This window comes from Nyctereutes procyonoides, unplaced genomic scaffold (genome assembly GCF_905146905.1).
Source record: "Nyctereutes procyonoides isolate TBG_1078 unplaced genomic scaffold, NYPRO_anot_genome, whole genome shotgun sequence".
Classification (NCBI taxonomy): domain Eukaryota; kingdom Metazoa; phylum Chordata; class Mammalia; order Carnivora; family Canidae; genus Nyctereutes; species Nyctereutes procyonoides.
The window spans coordinates 60488922-60504642 of NW_026575146.1; the positions used below are offsets into that span (position 1 = coordinate 60488922).

At 36.7% G+C, this 15721-nt stretch overlaps 1 long non-coding RNA gene across 1 annotated transcript in view; it reads right to left on the reverse strand.

The window, feature by feature from the left end:
• The window catches only part of LOC129500524 (uncharacterized), a 49350-nt gene extending 36950 nt beyond the window's left edge, over positions 1-12400 (reverse strand). The window contains exon 1 of the long non-coding RNA XR_008662560.1: positions 12237-12400. This is a non-coding gene — a long non-coding RNA (uncharacterized LOC129500524). The remainder of the gene's footprint in view (positions 1-12236) is intronic.
• Positions 12401-15721: the final 3321 nt, after the last annotated feature.

Below are 15721 nucleotides of genomic sequence, written 5' to 3' on the forward strand. Positions count from 1 at the left end.
TTTTGTTTTGCTCATTGGTTCAATATTGTGCGCAAGACTCCCCCATGATTTTGCTGTAGTTTATAAGTTAGTGTATTATCTCTAATGTGTAACATACCATAAAATAAACGTAATTTACTTCTGCACTCATCTGTTGATGGGTGTTTGGCTTGTTTCCATTTACTCTGATATCCACCATTTTCAAAAGCAATCTCGCCAGTTTCTATTTCTATAACCAGTGGATGTGGGTCTCGAATGCTGTCCACTCCCCGATAAGGTTAGAGTTCTTATTCTCTGCCAATTTCATAAATGTAGAGTGGCAACATGATACTTTTTTCATATTTCTCTCAAAGTTAATCAGATTAAATACTTCTTCTCATGTTTTCCAGGTAACTGGATTTTCTTTTTGGGGAAGATTCTGATTAAGCCTTTTGCCCAATTTTTCACTAAGCTACCTTTTTCCTCAGACTTGCAGAAACACTTTATAGATTCTGGATACTAGTATTATATTGCTTACATGCACGGAAATAGATTCTGCTACTCTGTGACCTGCATCCTCAGTTTTTATATAATCTTTTAACACCCAGAAATGGTTAATTTTAATGTAGTCAAATTTATCATTTTTTCCTACCTGGCTAAGTGATTTCTGGTCTTAAGTTTTCCCCCCACTCACAGTGATAAAGATCTTCTCCTATATTAGTTCCTAAAATATTTTGTTTCACCTTATACAATTCTACCCCAGATTGATTTCTGCCGTATACGTAAAGTAGGAGTATAAGAAGTCACGTGTTTAAAATGTGTATATCCCTTGGCTATTATATTTCAGTAGTTTAATTATAGTTACATGAGTACAACTAATTGTATTGACAAGAGCTTCACTCAATACCAGGCAGAGAAAGTCCCACAACATTGTTTTTCAAAGGTATTTTAAATTATTACTGGGACTTTGTTATTTCATATAAATGTTATTTTTATGTATGTATGTATTAATTTCCATATAAATTTTAGAATCAGCTTTCCAAGTTTCACAAAAACAAGCAGAAACCAAAAGAGATCACTTGGTATTATACTGCATCTTTACATATACTAACAGTATTAACACATATGAATATATCTTAATACATACATATATATCATAGATATATAATATAAAGATTTTAAAAATTGTTTACCCAATCTATGAACATGAAATCTAATTAAAGTCTATTAAATATCTCTCATAATTTTCAGTTCTATCTATCTTACATGTATGTTCACACTACTCTGTTGCTAGATATGTCTGCATAGTTACATAGTTATTTCTTAGGACTGTCTGAGAACTGCCTTTAGGCTAGTTATTATTTACATAATTATTGTTTTCCAACTCACTAATTTCTACTTTTATCTTCATTAAATCTTTTCTCTCTCTTCCTATTAACCTCCACTTTTACATGTTTTTATGATATTTCTTAGTTTTTTTTTTTTACTGTTCAATAATAACTCTATCACTTGATTTGTCAATTTTAAATGATATACACTTAGGCTCCCAGCTTCTAAAGATGAGAAAATGATCAAGATTGTATCCATCCAAAAAAAAAAAAAGATTGTATCCATCCTTTGTGTTAGACCTTCTCCTTCCATATACTACTGGAGATGATACAGTCTTCCAAAACATCCACAAGCATAGGGGCTAAGAAAGTGTTGAAGTTATTTCATAGTAGACATTTCTAACTGACCACTCTAGATCTAATTTACCCTTAATACTTTCTACTAGTACTTAGTAACTCACCTGTGGATCTCCTGGTTAGAAATTCTTTCACTAATAAGAATGGCTCTTCTGTTTGCTCCAACCTTAAGATCACTTCTGGTTTTGTATAGCAATACCCTGTAAATGGGATATAACTTAAGACTTGGGCCTGTTGCATGGGCTTCTATGATTCCGAATGTGAAAGTATATTTTCAAGGATGGCACAACAAAGGTGCTAATTTGAAGCTTTCTTTGCAGAGTTGACAACAAAAGCATTTTTTCTGATGCTCAAAAAGTATTAATCTACTTGAGCTAAATCATAAGTATACATAGCACTGAACTCAATAAGAACTACATGCATTAGGCTTTAAAAAGGGTGTGTGTGGGATTTCCACTTCTTGCCATGATGAAGCAACAGCAGAAAACAGGCATGCAGGCCCAGGATCCCAGAAAAAAGAAAAAAATGGAGTTTCAGGTCACAGTACTATCCCAAAACAGAACTCAGAGGTCTTAGTAAGTTGAGGAGATGGAACCAGAAATTCAGAGGCTAATGACCATCTCTGGTGTGAAATACTGGAAACAGCTGATAGAGAACTAGCGGCATGTGCAGCAGGGTCACCTTGAGTCTTCAGCTGAAGCAGGCAGAGAATCTACCCAAAAACAGTAACCAAAGGCTACAAAAAGAACCACCTGAAAAGAGTAGATCGAAAAACCTCTGAAATAAACAGAAAGGTGACGAGTTTGTACAGAGAACATCTCCTACTAAACAGGAGATTGGGTACTCTGGTCTTGGAAGTATGTGCTGCCTTAAAAGAGGTAAAAAGTGTCCTAAAGTGTGTTCTGGATCCCATTTAAAACAAAACAAAAGTTGAAAGCAAGTCTTTTTTTTTTTTAATTTTTATTTATTTATGATAGTCACACAGAGAGAGAGAGAGAGAGAGAAAGAGAGAGAGAGAGAGAGAGGCAGAGACACAGGGAGAGGGAGAAGCAGACTCCATGCACTGGGAGCCTGACGTGGGATTTGATCCCGGGTCTCCAGGATCGTGCCCTGGGCCAAAGGCAGGCGCTAAACCGCTGCGCCACCCAGGGATCCCCTGAAATCAAGTCTTGAATATAACAAAACAAAAGTTGAAAGCAAGTCTTGAATATATCAAACCAACATGCAAGGATTTACTGAATCCCAGAAAAACGTCCCCCAATTTAAAATACAATAAAAACTTGCACCTAAATATAGGAGTCAAATCCCGAAAAGGACAGGTGAATGAGGCACAGTTATAGTTGGATAAGATATTTCTTTCTCAATCATTAATAGTACATGGAGATGAATACATAATGATATAGATAGAGAAGACTTGTGGCAATATAGCTGCTTGAATTAATTCTCACCTATAGAACACTAGGTCTAAAAACAAAATACATCTTTTTATGTACACATGGAACAGAGACCAGGATTATATACTGGTTCTTAACAAAAGTCTTTGTAAATTAAAAAGGACTGACAGCACAGGGTATGTTCTCTAAATAAGAACAGCTAAATTAAAAATCTATAACATGTTGACTGCTCGCTGGTGCAGCATGTAAGGAGTTCAGAAGTTGCCATTCCATCCTAACAAGTAGAAGGTAAATAAACTGAAAAATCAACAAACACTCTTAGACCTACCTCAGCAATCAGGTCATAGGGCAAACGAGCATGCCAAAACTTGGAGAGATGCTTTTTTTTTTTTTTTTTTTTTAAGTTACAACTACATGCTGTCTACAGAAGACTCACTTCCGCTCTAAGGACACAGACTGAGAATGAAGGGATGCAAAAAAGATGCTCCATGTAAATAGAATTAAAAAGAAAATAAGACTAGCTGTACTTAAACAAAACAGACTTTAAAACAAAGACTAACAAGAAACAAAGAAAAAAAAGAAACAAAGAAGGTAATTATATAATAAGGGATCAATCCAACAAGAGGATATAACATTTGTAAGCATTTATGACCAACACAGGGGTACCTAATAATATGCAGAAATTAAAAGATCCGACGGTAAAAACAGGAATACAGTAATCATTTGGGACTGCAATATACCACCTACAACAATGGACAAATCATCCAGGAAGAAAATCAATAAGGAAACATAAGACAAACTACATGTTATACCAAATGGACTTAATAGACATTTATAAAACATTCCACCTAAAAGCAGCAAAATACATATTCTTCTCAGGTGCACTTGGAAACATTCTCCAGGATACATCATATGTCAGGCCACATATGATAAATTTAAGAAGACTGAAATCACATTAAGAATATTCTCTGACCACACAGTATAAAACTAGAAATAAACTGCAATTACTCTAGACAATGCACAAATATGTGGGTATTAAATGACATGCTACTAACCAATGGGGCAAAGAAGAAATAATATGAGAAATCAAAAAAATATCTTGAGACAAATGAAAATGGAAATACAACATGCTAAAACTTATGAGACATGGCAAAAGTAGTTTAAAGAGAGGAATTCATGATGATAAATGCCTACATTAATGAACAGAAAGATTTCATATAAGCAATTTCACTTTACCCTTTAAGGTAATAATAAAAAAAACAGAATGGAAATAAATGAAATAGAAACTAAAAAGACAACAGAAAAGACCAACAAAACTAAGACCTGGTCTTTACAAAGACAAATAAAATAGACAAATCTGCAGCTAGACTCATCAGGATACTGAGAGAGAGGATGCAAATAAATAAATTTAGAAATGAAAGAGAGGGGCACCTAGATGGCTCAGCTGGTTAAGTGCTGACTCTTGTTTTTGGCTTAGGTCATGATCTCAGGGTCCTCAGATGCTCAATGGGGAGTCTGCTTGGGGATTATCTCTCTTCCTCCTCTTCTGCCCCTGCCCTCACTTGAACTGTCTCTAAAATAAATCTTTTAAAAAATGAAAGAGGAGACATTAGAACTGATACTGCAAAATAATACAAAGGTTCACAAAATACTACTATGAACAACTATAATACCAACAAACTGGACAATCTAGAAAATCTCAACAGACTGATTACTAGCAAGAAGACTGAATTGGTAATTAAAACCTCCCAATAAGCAAAAATCCTGGGCAAGATGGCTTCACTGGTGAATTCTACTAATCATTTAAAGAATACCAAACCTTCTCAAACTCTTCTAAAAAATACAAGAGGAGGGAATACTCTGAAACTGATCTTACAAAGACAGCATTCCTGATACCAAGACTGGACAAGGACACTGTAAGAAAAATACAGGTCAATATCCCTGATGAACACAGACACAAAATTCTGAACAAAATTGGCAGACCTAAGTCAGTAATTCATTAAAAGGATCACATACCATGATCAGTGGAACCTCTTTCAGGGGTGGAAAGATGGTTCAACACCCACAAATCAATCCATATGATATACCACAGTAGCGAAATGAATAAAAATCATATGATCATTTCAATAAATACTGAAAAAAAATCTGACAAAAATCCAATACCTATTCATGATAAAAACTCTCAACAAAGTGGGTAGAGAGGGAATATACCTCAACATAATAAAGGCTATATATGATAAACCGATATATAACATCTTACTCAATGAGGAAAGTTGAATACTTTTCCTCTGAGATTAGGAACAAGATGTCCCCTCTTGCCACTTTTCTTCAACATAGTACTGGAAGTTCTGTCCAGAGCAATTGGGTAAGAAAAAGAAAAGAAAAAAAAAAAAAAAAAAAAAGGAATCCAAATGGTAAAGGAAAAAGTAAAACTGTTTCTATTTACAGGTGATATAATGTTAGATGTTCTAAAGACTCCACTAAAACTGCCAGAACTAATAAATTCAGTGACGTTGCAGTATGTAAAATCAATATTCAAAAATCAATGGTTTCTATATACCACAAAAGGAAAAGGAAAGGGAAATTAATACAATCCCATTTATAATTTCCTCAAAAAGAATAAAAACCTAGGAATAAATGTAGCCAAGGAAGTAAAAGATCTATACAATAAAAATTATAAGACATTGATGAAAGTAAATGAAAAAGATGTAAGTAGAAGGATATTCCATGGTCATGGATTGGGAAAATTATTATTATTAAAAAAGATCCTAGGGACACCAGGGTGGCTCAGTTGGTTAAGCATCTGCTGTTAGCTCAGGTCATGATCTCTGGGTTCTGGGATCAAGCCCCACATCGGGCTCCCTGCTCAGCAGGGAGTCTGCTTCTCCCTCTGCTGCTCTCCCAGCTTATGCTCACTCTCTCTCAAATAAAAAAAACAAAATCTTTTTTAAAAATCCTAAATTTTGTACAGAACCACAAAAGATCCAAAATAGTGCAAATAGTCTTGTAAAAGAACAAAGCTGGACACACCACACTCCCTAATTTCAAATGATATTATAAAGCTACAGTAATCAAAACAGTATGGTACTGGCATAAAAATAGGCACACTGACCAAGGGAACAGAACAGAGAGCCCCCAAAATAAATGAACAAATATGGCCAATTAGTTTATGACAAAGAGACAAGACTATACAGTGAGAAAAGGATGGTCATTTCAATTGAAGGGAAATCTGGACAGCTGCATGTAAAATATCAGACTGGACCACTATATTACACCATACACAAAAAGCAAATCAAAATGTAAGAATGTAAGACCTGAAGCCATAAAACTCCTAGAAGAAAACCCTGAGTTAAGCTTCTTGACACTGATCTTGGTGATGATTTCTGGATTTATACCAATGGCAAGAATAAACAAGGGGGCCTACATCAAACTAAAAAGCTTCTGTACTACAAAGAATCCATCACCAGGCAACCTTCTAAATGGGAGAAAATATTTGCAAATAAAAAACTCATATGGGATTAATAATCAAAACTCTTCATATAAGAACTCACACAAGTCAGTAGCAAAAAAATCCCCAATCTGATAAAAAAAAAATGGGCAGAGAAACTGAACATTTTTCCAAAGAAGACATCTAAATGACCTGCAGGCATATGAAAAGATACTCCATATCACTCATAATCAGGTAAATGTAAATCAAAACCACAACGAGATTATCACCACACCTGTTAGAATGGCTATCATATAAAAGACAAGAAAAAAGTCTTGGTGAGGATGTAGAGAAAAGTGAACCTTTGTTACTGTGGTTGGAAAAGTAAACTGGTGCAGCCACTATGGAAAGCAATATGAAGGCTACCCAAAAAATTAACAACAGAATTACCATCTGCTCCAGCAATTATACCCCTGAATATATATCTTAAGGAAGTGAAATAACTATTTCAAGGAAGTACCAGCACCCCTTATTCACTGGAGCATTATTTATAATAGCCAGGCATGGAAATAACCTAGGCATCCATCAATGGATGAATGGATAAAAAAAATGGGGGATATACATATGTGTATATACATATACCCACATTACATATATAAAATATATCACATATATATATATCACATACATAAATATATATTATTCAGCCATAAAAAAGAAACAAACCATCCATTCACAATATGGTGGCCACTAAGGGCCTTGTAGTAAGTAAAATAAGTCAGATATAGAAAGATAAACACTGTATTATCTCACATGTAGAATTTTAAAAAGCCAAACTCATATATAGAGAGAATAGATTCATGGTTGCCAGACGGTAGAGGCAACCACGAAGGTTGAGGGGGTAGTGGTAGAGGGTAGAGGGTAGTGGTAACTGGGGTGACTGCACGAAGGTGGCAAAAGGTACAAACTTCCAGGTACAAGATAAATAAGTTCTGGGCATTAGATATAATATAATCAATATAATGTACACTATGATGAGTATAGTTAATACTGCATGTATATTTGAAAGCTGCTAAGAGAATGAATTCTAAAAGTTCTCATCAGGAAAAAAATTCTATGTGAAGTGATGTATGTTAACTAAACTTACTGTGACAACCAATTTACAATATATACATATATCAAATCATTTTGGTGCACAACGTAAACTATTGCAATATCATATGTCAATTATATCTCAGTAAGACTCGGGGTAAAAAGTGGAAAACATCTGAATAGGACTCAAAACCCAGAATTCATGAAAGAAAAGGTTGCTAACGTTGATGACATAAAAACTAAATTTCTTTATGGCAAAAGATAGAAATTATAAACTTGTCCCAAATAGAGCATATTAGAGAAAAAATTTCAATCTACATTGCAGACAAAGGTGAATCTCAAAATACAAGATCAAAACACAAAATAGAATCAGAATAAAGATCATACAATTTTTTTAAAAAAGGGAGTGAAAATGGACTCATAATAAAACAACAGTTATCAAACTAAACTGAGATATGACACAAAACAGGTTTTTACCCCATTGTCAAAATTCCTATGTTTGGCAGCATGCTATTTGCAAGGCTACAGGGAAAGTGGTACTTTCCTACTGTTGGTACCACCTTCAAAATATATCCAGATTCTGGCCACCTCAAGATATCCTCAGTGCTAATTTAGTACAATGGATTCTTTCTTGAATCACTTGACTAGCTTCCTAAACTATCTCTGCTTCGACCAGTGCCCCACTAAAGTCACTTCTTACAGGAGCCAGTGATTCTTCTAAAATGCAAAACAGATCATGTCCTTTCATAGCTCCTAACCCACATTATCACTAGATAAATGAAAAACTATGGTGTATGCAGGGATTGGAAAGCTCAGTATGCTCCAATATCAACTGTTAGCTCTCCTCAGGTAGATCTCATACAATCACAGGCAAAAATCCCAGGAAGCTTTTATGAAATAGACAGAATAATTCTAAATTATTTGTTTTTTTGTTTGTTTGTTTTTCTTTGACAGAGAGAGCCCAAGCAGGGGAGACAGCAGACAGAAAGAGAGGCAGAGGGAAAAGCAGGCTCCCTGTGAAGCAGGGAGCCCAACATAGGGCTGAATCCCAGGACCTTGGGATCATGACCTGAGCCGAAGGCAGACACTTACTGAGCCACCCAGGTGCCCCATAGACCACGATTCTAAATGGAGAAGTATAGGACCTAGAAGATACAAAATAATTCTGAAAAGAAAAAAGTTCAAGAACTCACATCACATGATTTCTTTCTTTTTTTTTTTTTTTTATTTATGATAGTCACAGAGAGAGAGAGAGAGAGAGAGAGGGGCAGAGACACAGGCAGAGGGAGAAGCAGGCTCCATGCACCGGGAGCCTGACGTGGGACTCGATCATGGGTCTCCAGGATCGCGCCCTGGGCCAAAGGCAGGCGCCAAACCGCTGCGCCACCCAGGGATCTCACATCACATGATTTCATGACATGTAGTTAATCAATGATAATCTAGACAGTGTTGTAAAGGCAAAATGAGAGACACAAAACAACATAACAGAGTCCAGAAATAGATGGACAAATACACAGTCAAATGACTTTCAACAGATGCCAAGGCAATTCAACGGAGATAAAGTGCCTTCTTAACCAATGGTACTGGAAGTAATAAAGCTTCATAAGACAGGAAAAAAAAAAACCTTTCCTTGAACAGCCACAACTTGTATCATAAAAATTAAACTCAAACTGATCATAAATGTAAATGTAAAATCCAATCACTATAAACTTTTAACAGATACCACAGGAATGTATCTGTGACCCTGATTAGGCAAGGATTTCTTAGATGGGACCAAGAACAAAACAACAAAAACAACACCCATAAAGGCTGATATTTTGATAAATTTTGATAAATTTTAAATTGATCAATTAAAAATGTCTGTTCTTAGAAGGCAGCATTAAGCAAATTAAAAGATAAGCCACTGGATTAGAATACATTCATAAAACATTCCCAATGAATAACCTGTATCCATAACATCTAAACAACTCTCAAAATTTAGGAATAAGAAAAATTCAATGAGAAAAAAACTGCGAAAGATTTGAGAAAAGATTTGACATTTCAATGCAGAGGAGGTACAGATAGCAAATAAATGAAATGATGTTCAACATCATTAGACATCAGATTAAGTTGAAAATAAAATACCTGTACATACTTAGCAGACTGGCTTAAATTGAAGGGGGGAAAAAAAAAGCCCAAACCCAAAAAAAACAAAAACAAAAAACAAAAAACAAAAAACAAAAAACCACAACACTACTTCATACCAAACACTGGCAAGGATTCAGAGCATCTGGAAATCTCAATGGCAGGGCCACCTCAAGAAACAGTATGGCAGTGTCTTATGATGTTAAACCTGCATACATTACAAGACCCAGCCTCCCACACACTCTTAATCATATTCTCAAGAGAAATGAAGATATGTGTCCATGCAAAAAAGACTGAATAATGAACACTTACAGTGGCTTTACTCACAAAGCCAAAAGCTGGGAACAACACAAATGTCCATCAACTGGTAAATGGATTAACACATCATGATAGATCCACTCATTGGAAAATGGGACAAACTTCTGAAAGATGCAACAGCATGTGTGGGTCTCAACGTATTATGTGGATGAAAAGTGTGATGGCCTTCAATGCCCCCACGTGATCTGTCTGTCCTCTTTTACCCATTCAGCTATGCTGCAGCCATCCTGGCGGGCTTGCTGTTCACACTGTTTGTAGGCCTCTGGTTTCTGCTGCCTCAGGGTACTTAGACTGGCAGCTTCCTTGGCTTTAAGTGTTCTTCTGTAAATACCTGCTAGTCTTCCTCCCTCACATTTGTCAAATATTTCTTCCAGTATCTTTTCAGGGAAGCTTATCTGATCAATTTATTTAAAATTAAATTTGGTCCTCACAACATGCTCCTTGTTTTATTTCTTCTACGGCAATTATCCAATAATAAAGTCTCTTATGTTTATGATCACCCATCACCTGAATGTAAGTTACACGAGGGCCTAAATCATTGTCAGCTGTTTATGCAGTTAACTACCACACTGTATGCAGCACATTAGATGCTCAATATACCAATTATGAATAAGCACTTCACATGCAGGAATACAAATATAACAATGACTATGGAGGACAATTACACAATATTTAATAAAATGAAACTGCATTTAACCTCTGACCATTTTAGCCTATCCTTTCACCCATACAAACATATATAATTATGAACAACCTGAATGTCTTTCAATAGCCCATTAAATAATTAGTATCTTTACATAATAGAAGCCTATGAGCTATATTTTTAAAAATGAGGATGCTTAAATATCAATATGGAAGAATGTCCAAATTATATTTAAGAAAAAACAAACTTTAAAGCAAGAATACGTGAATGCTATAACTGTTGGTTAAGCATGGGAAGGAAATTAAAATACATTCATATTTAATTGTGTTATTGTAAATAAACAATGGAATGGTATGATAAACTTCCAATGACAATTGTAGAGGACACCATGTAGGTAGGAACAGGGATGCTAGCAGGAGTAGGGCTTCTCAGTATGTATCTTGGAGCCAAATGAATACATTACTTGTCCAAAAATTCAAAAAAAAAAAAAAAAAAAAAAGACAGCTGGGTACGCAGAAGCAGAAAGACCAAAAAATTGGGTACATGTTTCCTTAACTCATGGGATTTCGAATACAATGTCAGCATAAAATCTGAGTCCACCTGAGACTCTGAAATTCTAGTTTCACATTTGGGCCAACTAGAACATAACTGTTGCATGCTGATAACTAAAACAACATCTTAGCAATCTGTAATAGGAGGTACTCTACTTATACCAATAAAGGATGCCTACTTGCATCCTAATGTTAAAAGTCAGAATTAATGGTAAACAGTGTAAAACAGTGTAAAAAAGTAAAGCTTAACTTGATCTGAATTTAATTCTACTTTTCTGAATGTATGGACTCTTTATAAACCTCTTAAATCCATCCTAATACAATATGAGAAATGAATAAAATACTCACCCAAGATGTGTTCATTTTCTGCACCTCTTGGGAGATTGCAAGGTTCAGCGGGGTGGACAGAAAAGGAGGGAGTCGAGATCAAGTGCCCTACCTCCCAGCTCCTAAATTCACCTGCACAAAATCTCAGCATCCCTGATGGGCAGCAGGCTCCCTACAGGATTGGGAATATGGACCCTTGAAAACACGTGGAACATGCAGAGCCAACAAAAACTGTCCACATGGAGTCCCTGAATTGATTATGGGGATATATACCTGCAGGTTTCTACACTTTTTCTTTCAACTTAAAAAAAAAAAATAGAAAAAGCAAAAGATTCAAGTATACGAAAGGACAACCACTTGCTCTTTCATTAATTTTAACACAGAAAACAACAACAAACCTCTGGCTCCACCTTTATCCACTGTGCAGTATCATTTTACCTCCTGCGTTAGCGGACCCGGAGGGCAAAGTAAAAGGGACGGGACGGTGGACACCCTGCTGGCCCTCTCAGACTCTCTAACATCCCACCAATATGAGACTTAGGTTTCCCACAGGAGCAATACCTGTGCTGCTACTTGGACCCGGCGCCAGCCTGAAGCCTGCCCAGGTGAGCTCCTACCTAACTCGGAGACGCGTCACGAATCAGACATCATCATCCTCAGTTCCAGAAGAGCCACCTGACTCTCTCCCGGGTTACAGGTGGCCGACTTGGAACTTACCTGGTCTTTGCGGCTCCCCCGCAGACTCGCCTCCCGTCAACGTTAGGAACGCGCTTCGCCCTCCCGCTGCGGGGAGCGGGGTTTTCACGGGGCGAGCTGCAGGCAGCCCCGCGGGCACCGAGCACCTGCTCCTGGCGGGGCTCACCCCACCTGCCCACGGTGACCGCGGGGCCCGGCGCGCGCCCCGGCCTCGGAAATTCCCACCTGCCGCGCCCCGCACGCGCTGAGCCCCGCCCCCCAGCGCTCTGGCCCCAGGTGTGCGCAGCGTCTGGCGCGCCCAACCCCGAAAGTTCTGGGACCTCCCCCGGGCGAGGACGGAGCTGCGAGAGCGGGAGGCGGGGCTGGGCAGGTGCAGGCGCGGAGGAAAGGCCGGAGGACCCGTTCCCAGAGTGCCGCGCGGTGATCCCTGGGGATTGGACTACATTTCCCATAGTCCTCTCCGCTCGCCTCCTGAGCTGACTGAGCGATCCTTTTGGCTTTATTAGAGTTTCGGGAAATATTGTGGGTGAGCATCATTCTCCCCACGTTCTTTTAGAGCCGCCACATTCAATGTGACCCTTGCAATCCAATGCCGTGCTTGCCCCTGGATCAGATCCCGACTGAAAAAACAGCCCCAACCACCGACTATAGAGACAATTTGGGAAATTCGAATATGGGCTGGGAATTAGGAATATTAAGGAACACATAGTTAGTCTTGTTTGGTATGAAACTAATAAGGGAATTACAGAGGAAATATAGTAATTTATTTAAAGGCACGGCTAGATAAGTACTTAGGATTGAAATTATACATTTGAAATTATACATTTGTAAATTGACTTTAATTGTAATTGACTTTAGCATATATGGCAAATAACTTTTAAAATGGAAGAATGGGTGCTTATTTTGCGGTATTCTAATTTTCTGTGCGGAAAGTAGTGCAAAGTAGCAAACAAAATTTTAAATGAGTTCTTCACCTGTGTGCCTATGGAGTTCAAGTGGCCAAGAGAAGTCAAAGGACATAAAAATATCTCTTATGATTAAGGATGTGAGATGTATATGTTATTAGAAAATGGAGGACAGAAATCCAATAAAAGACTAACCATCTTTTGACCAAAGGAAAGAAAAAAAGGAGGGGAATGCAAGCACACTTTTCAGAAGTAATTAATGCATAAAAAATGACATAAGCAAATGTTCAGGGAGATGCAAATCATGCAACTTTAATATAAGACTTTGCAGGATACATGTACAGATGTAGAACAAGAGAACTTGAGAACTTCATGTGGGAGAAATGGTGTTGCAAAGCAATGGAGAAGAGTGGAATATTCAATTAACCCCCTTAGAACTTGGCATTAGGCATCTGGAATAAAAGCAAAGCTGCATCTATAACTCAGAAATTACTAATCACTCTTACAGGGAATCAAAATATGAACATTTGAAAGAAAATTTCAAAATTCTTTATGGAGATGTCATATATGTATGTATATGTTTATATATGTACACATGTACACATACACACACATATAAAACACCATCTCCTAAAATATTCATCCTCCAGCCTGTCTTAACACCCACATCTTAATGCTCAGCAGCCAGAGGACCCACCAAACCCTTGTTTTTGGCCATGAAGTGGTATTAAGTTTTACATAGTTAGTTATATCAGTGTTATTTTTTGACCTTTGGGACTTGTGCCATGTTTTGAAAGACTGTCCCAACTTTAATTTCTTTTCATGCAATTCATATATTCTATACCTAAACTTTGAATATATTTATTTTGAAGTAAAGATTGAGAGATACATATTTATTCCCCAAATTAATTATGATCCCAAGTGTGACATAATAACTCAATATTTCAGGATGCCTGGGTGGCTCAGTGGTTAAGCATCTGCCTTCGGCTCAGGGCGTGATCCCAGAGTCCTGGGATTGAGTCCCACGTCGGGCTTCTTGCATGGAGCCTGCTTCTCCCTCTGCCTATGTCTCTGCCTCTCTCTCTCTGTGTCTCTCATGAATAAATAAATAAATTCTTTTAAAAATAACTCAATATTTCCCTATAAATGTGAGATATATTACTTTTTACATTTGTATTTATATATATGTATATATATATATATTTTAAAGACTCATTTACTCAGATCTTTTTATGGATTTTATGGTCTATTCCCTTGGTGTATCATTTTACCATATATCACACTATTTGAATTATTGTAGCTTTATTATGACCTTTATTTCAATTTTTAAAGATTTTTATTTATTTGAGAGAGAGAGAGAGAGAGAGAGAAAGAGTGAGTGAGAGAGCACAAGCAGGGGGCAGAGGGAGAAGCAGGTTCCTTGCTGGGCAGAGACCTGGATGAGGGACTCGATCCCAGGACTCTGGGATCATGACCTGAGCTGAAGGCAGACGCTTAATCAACTGAGCCACCCAGGCGTGCCTTATTATGACTTTTATTATTAAGTAAAGCTAATCCTTTCTCATGACTAGTACTTTTTCCAAATTTTCCTAACTGTTCTCATGTGCTATTCATTTAAATAAACTTTAACATAATTTTTTAGGGTCCAACCTCTAAAGAAACTTATGTTGAGATTTCAATTAGAATCAAACTGTGTTTATGAGTTAATTGGCTAGATATATTTTATAACTGCAATGACATCTTCCAGTCTAACATCAATATAATCTTTTATCTCTTTAAATCTCTTATCATGAGTTAATAGTTTTTCTTATAGATGCTCATACAGATGTTTACATACATAAACATTTCAACTAAGTTTACTATTTTCAGTTTGATTTTTGATATGATTATAAATGGAACTTTTCAAATATTTTCTAACAAATATACTTATAAAAAAACAAAAAAAACAAATATACTTATTTACATATAGGAAAGCTGCCTATTTTTATGCATTAACAGCATTTCTTGCAGAATTCTGTTATTGTTTCACTAGATTTTCTATTAGTTATCTTGGATTTCATGCTAATAATGACAAATTTGCCTGCTTTTTTCCAATATTTATGATGATTTGTCATTCTTTAATGAACTAAAAAATAGGGGAATCCCTGGGTGGCTCAGCGGTTTAGCGCCTGCCTTCGGCCCAGGGGGTGATCTTGGAGCCCCAGGATCGAGTCTCACGTCAGGCTCCCTGCATGGAGTCTGCTTCTTGCTCTGCCTGTGTCTCTGCCTCTCTCTCTCTCTCTCTCTCTTTCTGTCTTTCATGAATAAATAAATAAAATATTAAAAAAATAGTTAAGTACAAAAAGGCTGGTGGAGCTATATAAATTAGAGCTAACATACAGATTACTAATGGAAAGTGGTCAATATATACATTCATCCAACATACTTTTTGGAAATGTGCTGTATGACATACATCATTTTATATACCACAGTAACAAGGAGAGAATAAAATAAATAAAAACCCCTACTTCAATGGAATTTATGATTGTGGTTGGTGATGGGAATCTATCAATCAGGATCTGAACAACAAATAAGTGTTATCCTTACATCAGACACCTGAGA